At 47.6% G+C, this 15,962-nt stretch overlaps 1 protein-coding gene across 2 annotated transcripts in view; it reads left to right on the forward strand.

Moving 5' to 3' along the window:
• Positions 1-15,962, forward strand: part of ZNF831 (zinc finger protein 831) — a 106,285-nt gene that overhangs the window by 11,729 nt on the left and 78,594 nt on the right. The window contains exon 1 of one of the 2 annotated variants that reach the window (XM_013985522.3): positions 4,488-4,861. The exons of the other annotated variant lie outside the window; for it this stretch is intronic. The gene's annotated coding sequence lies outside the window, so the exon portion shown is untranslated. Of the gene's footprint in view, positions 1-4,487; positions 4,862-15,962 lie in introns of those variants that run through there. 2 annotated transcript variants of the gene reach the window in all.

The following is a 15,962-nucleotide window of genomic DNA, read 5'->3' on the forward strand; positions in this document are numbered from 1 at the left end:
TTTCCATTTCAATTATGCAGCCGAACCTTGACCTCCACTAGGGTGGAGAAGCAAAAGCTGGCTGGGTGCATCATGTTTTAGATAAAAACAGTGTTGAAGTGGCGCTAAGGACGCGCGCACAGATAATTACACGGGCCACTTGTGCCGTCACACTTGGAGGGGAGGGGGAGGCACTTTTCCACCTGCCCAGAAATGAGAACAGCCGTCGGGACCGTGTCACGTGTCCATGGGGTGCTGCTTCCGAAAGGGACTCAGCAGGTTTGAACTCAGCTGGCATTAGACATGGATGGTGATGGCAACCTCTTTTGACAACGTGGACAGGAAGGGGAATGGAGCCCAGAGAGGGAGGGGCTTAAATGAAAATCTGAGCACGTGTTCCCACACACTGGTCGTAGGCCCCAGGGTGGGCCGTGTAACGCCCATGCCCCCACCTCCTCCGTGAAGCCCGCCGTGATGCACGATGCCCTCTGCATTTGATGAGCTTGCAGCCCTTGAGTTTTCCATGCTGGGCAGGTCCCACTGGCTTAGGCCTCTGAGTCCCCCAGTGCAAGGCTCCAGGCCTGAGGGATTTGATAGGGTTTGCCATCAGCTGACATTGACTGAGGGCTGACATTGTGCGGGGTGTCAGGTAACTCAGGGGAACACGTGGGATAGATGATCCCGGCAAGAACAAGAGGTGTCTGTCTCAGGAGAGCCCAGGGAAGAGGGGTGGTTGTCTCTCCTGATTGGTCTTGCCTTTTGGCCACGCCCAGAGCATTCGGAAGCTCCCCGGCTGGGGGTGAAACCTGCACCACAGCAGTAACAGCGCCAGGTCCCTAACCTGCTGATCCAGCGGGGAACCCCTCGTCCTGGTCCTGATTGGTCTTGCATGGCCTTGGCTTGTCACAGATTGTCCCACTGTAGGTATAGGAGTGGAAGCAAATGCCTCCATCCGTTTCCGTTCACTTAACACAGGTTTTTGGGCGCTGGATGCTGTGTTGGGCTGCTTTGCATAGGCCACTGGAGGTCAGGGGGAGAAGGGCAGGCAGCAGGATGTGGGGTGAGGGACGCACCCGGGACGGGCTCTGAGAGTCTTGGCTTGTATCACTTCTGGTTTGACTCATCCGCAGCGCCGAGAAGCGCTTCAGAGCCCTGCTGGCTGGTGAGCTGAGCCAGGTCCCCAGGCCCCAGATTTCCTGCTCAGACTCATCCTCGTGCTGAGTCCTGGTTGAGCCAGGTGGCTGCTCTCAGAGCAGTGAGCAGGCGGCCAGGTGCAGCCGCCCCTCCCTGTGGCTTTCTGCCACGTGACTGCATACGTGGGGTCAGGGAAGGCTCTGAACCCCGGGAGACGCGGGGGTCAGGCTGCTCCCCTGGCCCCAGATTCTGGACGGCAGTGGGGGGTGGGGGGGCCTTGCGTGCATTATTTCCCACCCCCGCCCCTGTCTCCCCCGGACACGCAGGGTGTCTGCCGACGTCCTGTCCTGGTTTTGCTGCCTTTTCTTGTGGCTGCACCTGAGAGCTTTGCTTTAAAGAACAGTCATTATAGACGGCAATTTTGCCAAATGAGCCTTGCTCTTGGCAAGGGAGTGATACATCTTTTTTGTTTGTTTCCTTATGGGGGATAAAGGCCTAAGCAAGGGAGTTCACAGTCATTGGGAAATGATTTTTGTCTTTCTTGGGTGACTATTGTCACGTGCTTTGCAGGTTGGTGATCGGCTGCACGCTCTGGAGGCCTGAGGTACATGGCAGTGTTCAGGCAGATTGAAAGGCAAGGGATTATTTATTATATTGAGATAGAATTCACATACCATAAAGTCTACTTGTTGACTTTAGCTGGTGAGTTTGTACGTTCAGAGTTCTGCACTCGTCACTATGACCTAATTCTAGACTATTCCGCTCCCCCCATAACCTCTGTACCCAGAGCACTCACTCCTCTCTCTCCCCCCAGCCCGAGGGAGCTACAAATCTACTTGCTGTCTACAGATTAGCCTATTCTGGTCGTTTCACATACATGAACTCAGTCGATATGGGGCCTTGGTGTCCGGCTTCTTTTCCTTAGTGCATCAGTCCTGGGGTCCACCCATGTTCCAGCAGGTGCTGGAACTTCATTGTCTTTTTACTGTCGGAGGACATCCGTGGCGTGGATAGGTCACACTTTGTTTACCTAATCATCCGCTGATGTATTTATTTCTAGTTAACTCCAAAGGGACTTGGGTTTTTTAATTTTATCGGAGTATAGTTGATATGCACTGTTGTGTCAGTTTCTGCTGTACGGCAGAGTGACCAGTCCCTGTTCTCCCCCCCCCCACGGGAAAAGGGAACCCTCCTACACTGTTGGCGGGAAGGTAAATTGATACAACCTCTGCAGAAAAGAGTATGGGGATTTGGTTTTGTTTTTTTTTTTTAAAGCAGCTGTTGGAATGTTCCTTCGTGGCACAGCAGGTTAAGTATCTGGCATTGTCACTGCAGCAGCTTGCGTTGCTGCTGTGGTACAGGTTTGATCCTTGGCCAGCGGAACTCCCACATGCTGCAGAAGTGGCCATAAATAAATAAACAAACAAACAAAAGTAGCTTTTGTATAGGAAACTTTCCCCATTAATTTATGTTCATGATGCGCATTCACACTGTAACTTGGCAGAAAAAAAGGTAAACCTGAGTCCTTTCAGCATGAAGAGATGCCTGCATCCCTGTGAGCTTCCCTGGCTAGGCCTGGGGAGACATCTGGCCTGGGCCCCGAGACAGCCGGCCGCACTCAGCCCTTTCTCCATCCCTTTCCACGGCTCTCTGCTCCAGTTCTCCGCACTCCAGGTGAAGGCCCATCCTTTCTGCATATGAGGCTGGCGTTTTGATGGTACATCCTCCTCCTCTTCTCCCTCCCCTGGCCCACAGCTGCCCGTGGCCCTCTCTCCCTCTCAGGCACAGGGGTGCACTCACAAGCCTTCAACCTTGGTGTGTTTTCAGGTCTCCCCAGCCTGCCCCTTGCTGCTGCTTCTGCCCATCAGATTCTTACGCATCCTGCAACACCCAGCTCATCTCTTTCCTCCGGGAAGGCTCCCCATAGCGCTTTGCTTCTATGTCGTGGCCAGGGAAGGTTCTAGGATACTTACCAATGGGAGAGGAGTTCCTGTTGTGGCTCAGCCAGTTAAGAACCCGACATAGGGTCCATGAGGATGCAGGTTCAATCCCTGGCCTTTGGTGTTGCTGCAAGCTTCGGTGTCGTTTTCGGATGTGGCTCGGATCCCAAGTTGCTATGGCTGTGGTATAGGCTGATAGTGGTAGCTCTGATTCAGTCATTGGCTTGTGAACTTCCATATGCCGCAGGTGTGGCCATTAAAAGGAAAAAAAAAAAATCCATACCAAACAAACAGGTACCAGTGAATGAAAATGGATGCCGGTGTCAGTGCTGGGTTCTGAGGGTCCCGGGGAAGGGGAAGGGGTGCTGGAGGGATGGTGCTGCTACATGGTTGAAGCATCATCTGCAGCTCTACCCTCTTTCCCGTTCTTAGCCTGCCCGCTACCTGTGGCCTCTTGCATAGGTGGTGGCTCACATAGCCAGAGAGGTGCTTAGGCATTGAGGCTGGCAGTCTATGGAGGGAAGACATGAGAATCTGTATGATTTTGTTCTCCCAAAGGAGAGCTCACTCAGCCAGATGAAACTCCTTCCCAAACGCAACCTGTCTCAACGTGCGGCTTAGACCAGCTGGACGTTACTGGTGGCAAAGTGGGGTAGGGAAACCTCCCTCTCCCCAGTGGGGAAAAAAGGCACATTTCAAAGCAGCGGGAAAGTCTTGACGAGTTAATGTGCCACCAGTCTGTATCTGGTCTGTCCCGTGTCCCAAATCGTCTCCTCTTCTGGCTTAGACACTCATTTTGCTTCTCAGCCTCCACCAGTGAGAATACCTATTTTCATGTATATGTATTGAATTTTTATACGTCGTGTTTTATACATTCATGGACTGTATGTATTGTCCATGGCACACGCACCCTCCCCATCCCGCCTGTGTTGGCTTCTCCCAGAGTCAGAGAGAGGAGGGCGGGGAACCAGGGTGGGGAGACGCAGGGCTCGCTGTGGCTGCAGATTCTAGGGGCGTCCCCAATGCTGTCGTCAAGACGATGTTGTACAATGTCTTGAAAACAAAAGTTAATGCAAACCTTTTGATGCTGAGCGCACCATCGGAGGTCTGTCGCCATCATCACTTGCGTGGCAAGGCTCCATCTGGGCCCTGGGGGACCTCCAGCATCCGCGGGCTGGCCCTGCAGACGGCCCCCCAACCCCACATCCAGGAAGAGGAGCGCCCAGGCGGGCATTCTCACCAGCCCGCATAGACAGCCCCCACTTCCAGGCAGCAGGCTCTGTGCACGGGTGGTGAGCGCCGCCGTCACCGTGACTAAAGGCCTCAGCTGCGGCTCTGTTTCCCCCCCCGCCCCCCCCCGCACCCCCCGCATCTTTCTCTTCCTGTTTTCTGAGGGTTGCTACTGTGACATTAAGTAATGTATAGAAAATAATCGACTTCCTATTTCTGAGCCGGCCCGAGTTTCGTCTCTGCTCACGTCTCCTCCAGGGTGCTCACAGTGGTGCTTTTCTGGGCGAAACGCCGAGGTGACCCGGAGGCCACGCCGCGGGAGGCCGCCCGCTTTTCTGCCCCGCGGGGAGGGTGTCTCTGTGCTCTGGGGTGCTGCTTTTTGCGGAGCGGGGCCTGGAAGGAGGCCTGAGGCATCTCAGCAGAGAGAGTGGAGGGAGGGCCAGGCCGGCGGCCCCCCGCTCCAGGTGGCCTGCCCAGGTGTCTTTTCTGGGGCCCCGGAGGGCTCCTCAGTGTCGGCCCGGGTCATTTGTGTTTGAATCGGAGCAACACTGACTGCAAACACATCACTCTCCATCAAGGTAGGTACCCTACTCTACAAGATGAGCGTGTAGAAGAGGCCAGGTTTTTTTTCTGTTTTCTTTTAAAAACAACTCTTTTTTACCCTGTGCTCTTAATGATATATTTACCTTCAAGCACACAGTTAAAAAAAGAAAGTGCTACGTAAAACTGGGTCTAACCCAGTTCAGTAATCTCTTGTGTGTTGAACACGACTGTTATTTTGTCAAAATATTTACAGCAACTCATAATGACTGTCAGAGTCCAAGTCCACCATCCCTGTCCTGCGGAACAGAAAACAGCCTATGAGGAAATTTGTTGCTTTGTAAGCAGTTCTTCTTTCCATGATAGACCTAATTAAACTGGAGGTGTGAATTGGCTAGAAACTTCCATCCTGATAGCCTGAGAGTTTGAAAAACAAAACGTATAGTGTAATCTAAATATCAAAGTATTTGCTAAGAGACCCTGTTTATAGCGGTTCTACGGATCCGCCACCCAAGGGTAGCGTTTTTCAATGAGATTTACAAGGGGCCACGGACCCTGGACCATGTATTTAATCATATATTTGGGTTCCCAGTATCCAAAATAGCTGAGAGCTGGAGGGTCTGTCAGATAAGGCCTGGAGCCCGCGTTCTGAGAGGTGGTATGCTTCCCCGTTCCCGTGGCAAATCTTTCTGTGAGACTGAAACCAGAGATGTTATCTGCCAGAATGCAAGGGGGCAGGATGCAAGTCAGAGGCCCGATAACATCAGCAGACTGGGAAAAGCAGACCAAATGTCAGGGCCCGTTTAAAATAATGTGCCTTGTACTCACCCTAATTCTATCGCCCCAGCTAAGGGCAAGCAGCGGGCCCACGAGACTGACAGCAAGGAGAGCGCGGTCGAGGTTGCGGAGAAGGCTCGGGGGCGGCAGGAGGGCTCTGCGAAGCAGGGAGATGAAGATGGGCTTCCTGCGTTTTACTTTGACCAGGAAGTTGGGGGAGGGAGCCCCCCCCCAACCTGAATCATCACTGTCTCGTTGCTGAGGGGAAGGAGGCCCCCGGGGCGGGGGGCAGACGGGTGCCAGCCAGGCCTTTCTCGCAGTAGAAGCCACAGACACGCACGCCGAGGCCCCGAAGGGAGAAGGGAGGTGGGGCATCAGTGTGTGACGAAGGGGGACACCCTGTGGGATGCCCGCTGGTGGCCATGCTTTGAACGAGTGGGCATGAGCCCCACTATCTATCTATCTGTCTGTCTATTTTCTTTTTTGGCCGCCCCGGGCATATGGCGTTCCCGGGCCAGGGGTCGGATCTGAGCCATAGTTGCGGCCTAGGCCGCAGCTGAGGCGCCACTGGATCCTTAACCCACTGTGCCCGGCAGGCCATCTGAACCTGCGTCCCAGCGCTCCAGGATGCTGCTGATCCCACTGTCGCAGCGGGAACTCCGAGCCCCTTTTAGACAAGGGAAACCCAGCTGGTGACTTAGTCAAAGTCATGAGGTTTGCAGGGAGCAGAGCAAAGGTTCAAAGGCAGGTCTTGCCTGAGGCCCCGGGCCAGTTCCTCCTGCCGGGTGTGGCGTGGTCGGGACGGGCACACTAGCCTGAGTGCCACTGTGGCATTCAGGAGTCTCTGCAGGGCCGTCCTGGGCTTGCCCCCCAGCCTTTCCCAGCTCTGGCCTCCAACCCAGTGAGAGGTCTGTGCGCGTCCTCGTTGCGCTTGTCCTGGTTTCACCGTGACCGTTTTGCACTCGTGCCATGGCGAAGCCTCTCCGCGGACGGTAGTGCTAGAAAATGCCATTTGTATATAAGGGTCTCTAAGGTAAGGGAGTTGATCCTCTGCCAAGGAAGACGATGTGCGTTGGCCGAGTCCGTGTTTGTCCAAGGGCAGCCTTGTGGCACCCGCACCCAGGGGTGTGGGTCTAGGTAAAGTCTAGATGCTGCGTTAAATGACATGGACTCGTACACTGCGAAGGTTGCTCCTGTCTCAGTGCTCCCTCTTTTTACGTAGTTATTTACAATTTATCACTTCGGGTGGAGATCACTGCAGGTTCGCATGCAGCTGCGAGAACTCATCCACAGAGACCCTCTGTACTGTTACCCAGTCCCGGCCCCACCCCGCGGCGACATCTGCCAAATCACAGCCGACGCCTCGTTTCCGCCGCAGGCCCTTCCACCGCCACAGGCATCTCTTGGGGCCACACCCACCTCCGTCCCACTCTCCTCCTCTTAACAACCCCTGGTAACGATCCTCTCCGGTTCTACAATCTGTCATTTCAAGAGTGTTAATAAATGAAAAAACAGAACCTCCATGTGACCCAGCACTGCTCCTCCTGGGTAAACCAAACCACACCAAACCACTCATCTGAAAAGATGTATGCACCTCCGTGTCCATAGCAGCATTATTTATAACAGGGAAGATACAGAAGCAGCCTAGGTGTCCATCGACAGATAATGGATAAAGAAGATCTGGTACATATAACAATGGAATACTGCTCAGCCATAAAAAAGAATGAAATTTTGCCCTTTGCAGCCACATGGGCAGGCATGGAGGGCATTATGCTACGTGAACTGTCAGACAGAGAAAGACACGTAGCACATGCTGTCACTCATGTGGAACCTAAAAAAATACAAGAAACTAGTGAATATAGCAAAAAAGGAAGCAGACTCAGAGAGAGAGCAAACTAGTGGTTACCAGTGGGGCAAAGGGAAGGGGGAGGGGATTAAAACGTACAACAAACGGTTATAAAATAAGCTACAGGTCCTGCTGGACAGCACTGGGAACTCTGTCTAGTCCCTTAGGCTGGAGCAGGATCATGTGAGAAAAAAGAACGTATGCATGTGTGTGTGGCTGGGTCACCTTGCTGTGCAGTAGAAAAGTGACAGGATGCTGCCAACCAGCCATGATGGAAAATACAAATCATGAAAAAATAAAAAAATAAGCTACAGGGATATATTGTACAATGCAGGGAATATAATTACTATTGTATAGTACCCAAATGGACTACACCCTTTACAAATTGTAAATCACTGTATTGCACTCGATTATACTGTATTGCATAATCTGTAGTTTACATAATATTACACATCAACTGCACTTCAATAAAAAATGGAAAAAATAAGAGTTACCTTCATGGCCCAGTGGTTAATGAACACGACTAGGATCCATGAGAATGCAGGTTCCATCCCTGGCCTCACTCAGTGGGTTAAGGATCTGGTGTTGCCGTGAACTGGGGTGTAGGTTGCAGACTTGGCTCAGGTCCCGTGTTGTTATGGCTGTGGCTTAGGCCGGCAGCTGTAGCTCTGATCTGACCCCTTAGCCTGGGAGCTTGCATATGCTGATGGGGGCCGTAAAAAGCACACACACAAAAAAAAAAACCAAAAAGTAAGAAAGAAAGAAATTAAAGTGTGTGTGTGACCTTTGGGACTGATTTTTTTTCACTCAGCACAATTCTCTGGAGATTCATCTAAGTTGTTCCATCTAATAGTTCACTCCTTTTCACAACTGAGTAATATTCCACGATGTGGATGTACCAGTTGGTATAAACAGTCATCTGTTTGAGGACATCACGACTGATCTCCATTTTCAGCTATTACAAATAAAGCTGCTCTGGGCATTTGTGTACAGGCTCTTGTGTTAAGTTCTCATTTTCTGGAATAAAAGGCCAGGCATGTAATTCCTGGGTTGAATGGTAGTTTCATGTTTAATTTTTTTAAAAAAAGAAATTGCCAAACTTTTTTCCAGAACGGCTGACCGCTTTCTATCCACGCCAGCAGCTCACCTCGTATTTCCACATCTTCACCTGCCTTTGGCGTTGTCGCCGTTTCTTGTCTCTGCCATCCTGATGGATGTGCAGTGGTATCTCGCTGTGGTTCTAGTCTGCATTTCTCCGGTGGTTAATGGTGCTGGACCTCTTTTCATGTGCTTGTTTGCATCGGTATATCTTTGGTGATGTGTCTCTTCATGTCTTTTGCTCATTTTCTGATTGGATTGTTGTTGTTGTTTTTAATGTTAAATTTTCATATTCTAGATCCGAGTCCTTTGTCAGCTATGGGGGTTTGCAAATATTTTCTTCTGGTTTGTAGCTGGTGTTTTCATTCTCTTCAGAGCAGGGGCTCTCACTGAGCAAATATTTTTTAACTTTGTTGAGGTCCAATTTGTCAAGTTTTCCTCTTATGGCTCATGCTTTTTGTATCAAGTCTGAGATCCCAGACTCCATCCTGTGCCCTGGATTCTGAAGATTTTCTCCTAAGGTTTCTTTTTTTTTCCCCTAGGGCCTCATAGTTTTGCAGTTTACACTTAAGCCTGTTTTATATTTTGAGTTAAGGTTTGTATAAGTAAGATGTGAGGTTTGGTAGAGGTTATTTTTTTGTTTATGGGTGCCAATTGCTCCAGCACAATGTTTGAAAAGGTTACACTCCCTCCATCAAATTGCTTTTGAACTTTTGCTAAGAACCAGGTGTGGCTATTTGTGGGCGTCTATTTCTGTTTCTTTTAAAGAACGCTGTTCAGTTGACCTGTGGGTCTGTTCCTCTGCCAGCATGATACCGTCTTGATTACTGATGTTCTGTGATGCGTTTTCGAATAAGGTAGACTGATTCCTCCCATTTTATTATCCTTTTTCAGAACTGAGTTATTTTATTTTAGTTCTTTACCTTTCTGTATACAATTTAGCATAATCTGGTCTATGTCCACGAAAACAAACAAACAAAAAACCTTACTGGGAGTTTGATAGGAATTGAATTAAGCTTGTATATCAATTCAGAAAGAACTGACATCTTTATTATGTTCAATCTGCCAATCCATGAACACCATATGTCTTTTTATTTTATTAAAAAAAATTTTTTTGTGTGTGTGTCTTTTTGCCTTTTCTAGGGCTGCTCCCGCAGCATATGGAGGTTCCCAGACTAGGGGTCCAATCAGAGCTGTAGCCACCGGCCCACGCCAGAGCCACAGCCACACGGGATCTGAGCCATGTCTGTGACCTACACCATAGCTCATGGCAGTGCCGGATTCTTAACCCACCGAGCGAGGCCAGGGATTGAACCCGCAACCTCATGGTTCCTAGTCAGATTCGTTAATTACTGCACCACGACGGGAACTCCGATATGTCTTTTTATTTATTTAGATTTTCTTTGAGTTTTTCACCAGTGTTTGGTAGTGTTCAGCAGATAGGTCCTGTGTGTGTTTTGTTAGTTTTACACCTAAATATTTCAATTTTTTTAGTGATTATAAATGGCATTGCATTTAAAATTTTGGTTTCCAACTGTTCCTTGCTAGTATATAGAATAGAATTGATTTTTGTGTTGATCTTGTATCCTGTGACTTTGCTGAACTTACCTATTAGTTCTCAAAAGATGTTTTTTTGGGGGTAGAAGCAGGTAGAAGTTCCCAGGCTAAGAATTGAACCCGAGCCTCAGCAGTGACAACACAGAGTCTTTAACCAATAGGCTATCAGGAAACTCCTAGAAAAAAAAAATTTTTTTTTTTTTTAAATTTCTAGGGATTTTCTACATAGATTCTTACGTGGTCTGCAAATACAGACAGTTTTATTTCCTGCTCTCCTGTCTGTATGTCTTTTATTGTCTTTCTTGCTTTGTTGCACCGGCCAGAACTTCCAGCACTATGTTACATAAAAGTGATGAGTGATACCTCCCTCTTGTGCCTGGTTTTTGGGAGGAAGTAGTCAGGTTTCTGCCATTAAGGGTAACGTTAGCTCTAGATGTTTCTTAGGTGCACTTCATCAAGCCGAGAGGCTTTCCCTCTATTTCTGTTTTCTGAGAGATTTCATCGTGAATAGGTGTGGACTTTTGTCAAAAGCTTTTTCTATAGCAATTGACATATAACCATGTGCTTTTCCTTCTTTGCTCTGTAAATACAATGGATTACACTGACGCAGCCCCGGGGCTCCGGGTTATGGTGTGTAATTCTTTCTATGTTTGCAGAATCTATTTGCTAGTATTTTGTGAAGGATTTTGAATCTATATTCACAAAGGGATATTGCTCTGTAGGGTTGTTTTTTTTCCTCCCTGGACTGTCTTTGTCTGGTTTTGGTGTCGGGGTAATAGCTGGCCTCATGAAATTAATGGGAAATGCTCCTTCCTCTTCCATTCCCTGGAAGAAGTTGTGTAGAATTATTGTTCATTCTTCTTTAAACATTAGGTAGCGTTCATCAGTTAGAAATAGGACCTGGAGACTGCTTTTTGGAGTGTTTTTAAATTATGGATTCGGTTTGCTTAATAGTTGTAGTGCTATTCAAACTTGGTGAATTGTGATAATGCATCCTTTTTGAGGAATTGGTGCATTTCATTTAAGTTATTAGCTCTCAGGAGTTGCCTGGTGGTCTAGGGCTTAGGACTCCCTGCTGCGACCGGGGTTCGATCCCTGGTGTGGGAACTGAGATCCCACATCAAGCTGCTGTACACTGTGGCCAAAACAAACAAACAAAAACAGGATCTGGGGCTTCATTCATGTTTTAAAAAAATTATCAAATGCATGTGGACAGGGTTATTCGTGCTATTCCTGGGCTGTCCTTTTGACACCTGCAGAGTTTGCCGTAACAGTCTCTGTTTCATTCCTGATGTTGGTAATTTGGGCTTCCTCTCCTTTTTTCCGCTTGCTAAATCTCTGCCAAGATTCTAAAGATCAACCTGATTGCTATTATTAAAGAACAATAAATAATTGTTTCTTTCATTGACTTTATTATTTTTCTGTTCCAACTTAAAGGATTTCGTCCCCCTTTCTTTCTGATCTCCTTCCGTCTGCTTCCTTTGGGTTTGCTACGCTTTTCTTTTGCTAGATTATCAAGGTAGGAGTTTGGGTTATTGATTTGAGACCCTCTGTCTTTTCTAGAATTAGCACTTAATGCTTCCGATTCCGTCTTAGCACAGCGTTAGCTATTGTCCCACACATTCTGAGATATTATGTTTCCATTTTCATTCATTAGATGTTTTTTGGTTACCTTGGAACTTCCTCTTTGACCCATGGGTTATTTAGTAGTTTGCTCTTTGATTTCCAAGTGTTTGGGGCTTTTCCCGTTGTCTGTGATTGATTTCCAGTTGGGTTCTATCTCGGTCCGAGAATACACTCTCTATGATGTCTTTAAATTTGCTGAGGTTGGTTTTATGGCCCGAGATATGAGCTGTCTTGGTAGCAGTCTGGGTCCAATCAGAGAGTGGAAGCTACGTGGTGGGTTCACCAAAAGAAGCTGAAAATAAGCACTATGAACTCTCTGTAAAGAGTAGCCGTAAGACCCAAGAACTCTCCATGGTACTCTAGGGCTGAAGGAAGGGCAAACGTGGAAGATGTTCGGACCTCATTGGAACACTTGTGGTTTGGCCACCAGGTAGCAGAAGAGTTGGCTGGTTTAGCTAGACTGGACTTTGTCTGGTCTTGCTGGGCAAACAATAGGCCACACTGTGGCGTGCAGGCAGGAAGGGTGTAATTGACAGCAGATGTGCATGCGCGTGGGACTCTGACCACTAGTGGGGACAAAGACCTTTGGAGCTCATGGACTTCAGGAGTGGCGGGTGGAGTGGTTCTCTGTGGCTACCTGGCCCCTGGTGGACTGTGTTCAGGCTTCATGGGGTTGTGGACCCTCGGGGCTGCAGGCAGGCTGCATGAAGGCTAAACAGCTTCCGTGAAGAGGGCCCTGCAAGGTTGCACGCAGCGTGTGTCAGGGCCGCTGGCAGGGGTGGGCTCCAGGACATGTCTTCACACTCATCCTGCTGACCCTCTCCAGGCTTTTGCTGGAAATCGCAGGAAGCCTCTCCTTCCTGAAGTAGCCCTCTGCATCCTCTACTGGGAAAACCGAGCCCGTGCCCACTCTGAAGGAGAGAAGCTTAAAGGAATCAATCACATCGTTCATCACTCAGCGTCTGTTGAAGGGTGAGAGGCACTTTGGAGCTAAGAGGGAATAGATTAATAACCGACAGAGTCTATTCCCTTGCAACTCAGCTTCTGCAGCAAACCATTTATACACATTGGAACTTCTTTAAAACAACAGAACAACTCCGTGTTTCTGCCCAAGCAGATACATCTCCCCCCTTACAAACGAGGATGTTCTTACCCTTCCTCACAAAGAGAAGCCCAAGTCATTGCATCCGCCGGGGCTCCACTGATGACTCCTCAAGTGGACTCCAGGACTCCCTGAATATTCTGTTCCTTAAAGACGGGAGTTGTAAAGTTAACTCCGGTAGCTCATGTGGACGTTTAAAACCATGAAGGAGAAAAAAGTAGAGAAAGATTTGTACATGTAAATAATTCCTTCCGTGAAGTCATGGCTTCATGGACAGAAGCAGGGCTTGTAGAGGGAGTGGCCGGTCTGGGTGGACGCCCAGTCACAGATAGCCCTAGTTTCACTGTCAAGAAGGTTTGCAGCCACGTCCTCTCCAACCCACAATTCTATGGTTGCAGGGAGGTCACATCTGGGGCCCGTGGTCCAGGCAGGCTGCGCTGGATGTCCTCGTGTTGATTATGTGGTTGTGCTTGGTGTGATATTATAGGCTAATGACTCATCACAGTCTATCAGCGGCACCGCTTTACCAGCAGAAGTGGAATGTAGAGCCCTTACCTCCCTTTACCTTCTCCCACCTATGACTGTCATAAATCCTCCTTCTAAATGCATTAGACAACATTATTTTTTTTTTGTTTCAACCATTAAAAACATCATTTAGAGGAGTTCCCATGTGGTGCAGTGGGTTAAGTATCGAACTGCAGGGGCTTGGATCACTGCAGAGGCAGGGGTTTGATCCCTGGCATGGAGGGTAAAGGATCTGATGTTGCCACAGACGTGGCTCAGAGTCATTCCCTGGCCCAGTGTGGTCATTAAAAAAAAAAAAAAAAATCCTTTAGAAAGGGAAATACTGCATTTACCTATATTTTTACCCTTTCCATTGATCTTTCTCCATCTTGAGTTTCCAAGAGTCCTTCTTTTATTATTTCCTTTCTGTGAAGAGAACTTCCTTTAGCCATTCCTGCTGGTGGCAAATTCTCTGTTTTCTTTAATTTGAGAATATCTTGAATTTCCCTTCATTGAAGGAAGATCTTTTTGCTGGATATAGAATTTTGAGTTGACAGTTCTTTTCATGAAACCCTGGAAAAAAATGTGCCACTTCCTTCTGGCCTCAAGTGTCTGATGGGAAAGATGCCGGCATTAGGGTTCCCCCCACCACCGCCGCCAGTAGCAAAGGTATCATTTCTCTTTTGCTGCTTCGAAGAATTTTTTTCTTTGTCATAAGAGTTCAGAAGTTTGACTAAGTTGTGTTTTGACGAGGATTTCTTTGGGTTCATCCATTTTGGGATTCACTAGCATCCTGACTCCATGGATTTATGTCTTTTGCCAAATTGAGGGTTTCAGCTGTATTTCCTTGAGTATTATTTTACCCCCATCCTCTTTCTCCTCTCCTTCCAGGGACCCAGGGACCTACATGATGTGAACGTTACAGCTTTCGTTAACCTCACAGGTTCCTGAGTCTCTGCTCATTTTTTTTCAGCCTGTTTCTCTCAGTTGTTCAGACTAGGAGAATTTTTTTCTACGAAAATGTCATGTTTTATTCCTGACCACCCCCTCCAGTGTTTGTCCCCAGAAATTTTATTGCCATTTTGTTTACCCTTCCCCAAAAATCCACAGAACCACATATATGGACATATGCCCATATTTAAAATACAAATTCTGCATCTTGGCTTGATATTTCATGTGTCTTAAAATGTAAATATAACTAATTCTTTCTCATGGCTTCTAGTATTCTGTTCTATTGGTGAACATAATTTTTTTTTAACCAGTCCTCCAAGATAGATGTATTGGGGTTTTGTGGTTTTTTTTGTTTGTTTGTTTGTTTTTCATGTTCTGATTCCTTAAAAAAATTTAAAACTGCAGCGAAAATAATTTTTTTTACATACACATGAGGATATAGAATAGTCTTAGAAGTGGACCTACTTGTTCAAAGGGCTTATGCATTTTTAATTTTGATAGTACAGACTGGGGAATTTCTATTGTCCTAATTGCAAATTCACAGCTGCTTCTTTCTTCTTCTTTTTTTTTTTTTTTGGCCCTTCTATTCTACTGTTGAGTGCATATACTGAGTTTTAAACTTTTTGGTTATAGTATTTTTTCAGTTCTAAAGTTTCCATTTGGTGGTTTTTTTACTTTCTGTTACTTTGCTGAGATTATTTTTTATTTATTTCAAGCATATTTGTAAGTGTTCATGGAGACAGTTCTACAATGGCTTCCCTAAACTCTTTGTCAGGTGATCCCAATGCCTCTTGCGTCTTGGTGTTGGCATCAATGAATTATCTTCTTCAGTTTGACGTTTTCCTGGTTCTTGGTATGACAAGTGAGTTTGGGTTGAAACTTGGACACTTTGGGTACAATGTTATGGGAGTGTGGATTGATCAAAATTTCTGTTTTAGCTGGCTTCCTTTGCTGCTGCTCGGCAGGGGAAGAGGGTGGCTAGAAGTCCAGGTAGCCCACTCAGTCTCTATTGACTCGAGGGGGAGCGCCTTGCCACTGCTTGGTCCGTGTGGTAGGTTCTTCCTCAAAGGCCATCCCTGGTATCTCTGTGGGAAATAGGAATCCTTGTTATTGCTCCCCACGTGGCTTCCATGGACACCAGGGACAAGGGTGGTCTCATTGCTGATGGGTGGTGATGAATATATGTGCAATGAATCACTTTGCTGGACACGCTTGAAACTAACACAACATAGGAAATTAACTAGAACTCAAAAAAAAAAAAAATCCATTTCTTGTCTGTATCCCTACTTAGAATGTAGGTTCCATAAGATAAGCTCTTTTGTTTGCTGGTCTACCCTGAGGGAGGACAGCGAATAAGGGCACCAGGCACAGAGTGGGTGCCCCACTAACCTTTGAATCGATGAAAAGATGACTTTTCAACAGGTGGAGACCAAACTGGACTAGTCACTGACTCATTTTACACCATCCCGAAGAGTGCGAGTTCATTCTACCACGAATCATTTGAAACATTTTACTGAGTATGCCTAGTGCTTTGTTCATGGGTGTCCTGGTCACTCTTGCAGGACCCTAACTGCTGAGACCCTGCATGGCCGACTACCCGGTATTCTCTACACCAAGGGGGGTTGGAGCTTCATGCTGCCGACTCTCTTGGCCAATGAGAGATCTTCTGTGTGTCCTG

This window comes from Sus scrofa, chromosome 17 (assembly GCF_054392235.1).
Source record: "Sus scrofa isolate SSC_HxYL_T2T_F1_AM1 chromosome 17, Sscrofa_HxYL_maternal_Yorkshire_Landrace_v2.0, whole genome shotgun sequence".
Taxonomy (NCBI): domain Eukaryota; kingdom Metazoa; phylum Chordata; class Mammalia; order Artiodactyla; family Suidae; genus Sus; species Sus scrofa.